Source organism: Elephantulus edwardii, unplaced genomic scaffold (assembly GCF_000299155.1).
Source record: "Elephantulus edwardii isolate Elephantulus edwardi_28Jun2011 unplaced genomic scaffold, EleEdw1.0 scaffold00020, whole genome shotgun sequence".
Classification (NCBI taxonomy): domain Eukaryota; kingdom Metazoa; phylum Chordata; class Mammalia; order Macroscelidea; family Macroscelididae; genus Elephantulus; species Elephantulus edwardii.
In genome coordinates, this window is record NW_006399770.1 from 8,229,054 (window position 1) to 8,231,974 (window position 2,921).

Consider the following 2,921-nt stretch of genomic DNA (forward strand, 5'->3'; position numbering starts at 1 on the left):
CCTCTCTCCATTAAGAACAATGTTGGCTCTTGGGTTTTCATAGATACTTTTTACTATGTTGAAGAAATTCCCCTCTAATCCTATTTTGTTGAGTGCTTTATATGATTTAAGCATGTTATTAGCTTCTCTGAGCCACATTTCTACATTAGTAAAATAGGGCTAATAACAGGATTCAGAAGAGAAAGAAATAAAGCGTTTCATTGCTGATGTTGAACAGATCTTGACTGAAAGCAGAGAATACCAGAAAAATGTTTATTTGTGGTTTTTGAAACTCTGTGTTATGCAGATGAAATAATATTTTGTGCACAGAGAGAAAAGGTCTTCAAACATTTACTGAAGAAGCCAAAAATTTATGCCTTCAGTTTAGAATACACTGCAGTATCAAAAATAAAAACCCTTCATCACTGGACCTAGGCAACATCATTACAAATAGAGAAAAGATTGAAGTTGTAAAGGATTTAATTTTACTTGGATCCAAAATCAACAGTGATGATAGTAGCAGTTAAGAAATCATAAGACACATTGTAATGGTAAAATCTGCTGTCTATAATCTTTTTAAAGCATTAGAGAGCAAGGATATCAGTTTAAAGACTCAGGTACACTTGGCCCAAGCCATGATATTTTCAATTACTTTGTATGGATGTGAAATTTAGACAGTGAATAAACAAGAACAAAGAAGAATAGATGCTTTTGAATTGTGGTGTTAGTGAAACGTATTGGCTATCCATGTACTTCCCAAAGAACACAGATTTGTCTTGGAGTTTAGCAGTAAGTGCAACCAAAGTGCCACTTAAAGGCAAGGATGATGACGCTTTCTCTCATATACTTAGAGTGGTTGTCAGGAGAGGTCAGTTCTTGGGGAAAAAATATGCTTGGAAAAGTAGAGGCTTAGTGTAAGTGGAATACTCTATAAAAGGATAGATTAACACACTGACTGCCACAATTGGCTTCAGCATGGTGGAGATTGTAAGGATGGTGCAGCATAGGATAGGGTTTTGATCTGTTGTTCATAGAGTTACTATGAACCGTACTCCTAATAAGTTTACATGATAGAATAGGGGACCAGTGTTGGTTCATTGGTAAAATTGTCTTCTTCCATTTGGAAGACATAGGTTTGTTCCAGGCTAATACACTCTCATGCACAGCTGCTACAGGTCTTTAAGTGGAGATGAGGTTATTGCAATGATGTTGAACAGGTTTCAACGAAATTTTCAGTATAAGACAGCTTAGGAGGAAAGGCCTGATCTACATCTAAAAATCAGCAAAAGGAAACTTTGTGGATCACAACTGTCCTATCTCACTGTATGTGTAGTTGCCATGAGTTGTGAGCTTACTTGGTGCCAGCTAAAACAACATCTCAGAGAGTAGGCTTAAGCATTAAAGAAATAGAGAACTGAATGCTCTGAGTGCTACCAAATATATGCACCAACAACTTGAGCCAAAGAAAATGAAATAGAAGATTTCTACTTACTTTCATAGGCTGAAATCAAACGTGTAACCAAGATGCATTAATAATAATAGGTGACAGGAATGCAGATGTTTGAAACAAGGTAGGAAGATCAGTAATAAAAAAAAAACCAACATGGACTTGGTGACAGATATGAGGCTGAAGATAGAATTTTGTACCATCAATGGATACTTCAAAAATGAATACCTTTTATAAGAAACACAAACAATGACTATACTCATGGACCTCACCTGATGAACTACACAGAAATCAGATAGATAATATCTGTGCAAAAAATTGTTGGGCAAGTTCAGTATAATCTATGAAAACTAGGCCAGCTACTGACTATGGAACAGACCATCATGTACTTACATGCAAGCTCAAACTGAAGCTAAAGAAAATTAAAACAAATACATGAGAATCAAAATTTGATCTCAAGCATATCCACTTGAATTTTAAAAAAGAAATCTCCAGAACAGATTTGAGGCCTTGAATACTAATGAATGAAGACCAGATGAGCTGTGGCAATAATGTATCAAAATATCATCTGTGAGGAATGGAAAAGGTACAATGACAGACAAGGAAGAAAACACCAAGATGGATGTCAGAAAAGACTCTGAATATTACAGTAGAATGAAAAGAAACCAAATCAAGTGGAAGAAATCAGGAAGTTAGGGAGCTGAACAGTAGATCTTAAAGGGCAGTTTGGGAAGACAAAGCAAAGTATTATAATGAAAGAGCTACAGTCCAAAGATCAAAAGGGTTGAACTTGCTTGGCATTTCTTAAGCTGAATGAACTGAAGGACACATCCATATCTCGAGTTTCAATACTTAAATATGCTATGGGCAGAATAATAAATGATCCAGGAAGCAGCAAAAGAAGGCTGAAAGAATACACAAAGTGGCTATACAAAAAAAAAAAAGGCTGACAAGAATTTCATAAAACAACATATGATTAAGAGGCAATCATGATGAAGAAGGACATTCAAGCTATTCTGAAGGAATTGGTGAAAAACAAGGTCCCAGAAGTTGATGGCATTCCAATTGGCATATTTCAGCAAACAATTGCTGCCCTGGATAAGCTCATCAGGTTATGCCAAGAAATCTGGAGGCCAACTCCCTGTATAGTTGATTAGAAGAGATCAATATTTATTCCCTTTCCAAAAAAAGGTGATCCAACAGAGTGTGGAAATTATCAGACACTATCATTAATGTTACACGCAAGCAAAATCCTGATGAAGATTATCTGTTTTTATTACACGATGTGCTAAGATTCATAATTGTTGTTGTTATGTGCTGTCGAGTCGCTTGCGACTCATAGCGACCCTATGTACAACAGCCCTACACTCCACTCTGTCCTGTGCCAATCGCACCGTCTCTGACACTCCCATCCCAATTATCCCAGTCACTGAATCAATCCACCTCATAGAGGGCCTTCCCCTCCTGCGCTGTCCCTCCACCCTCCCAAGCATGA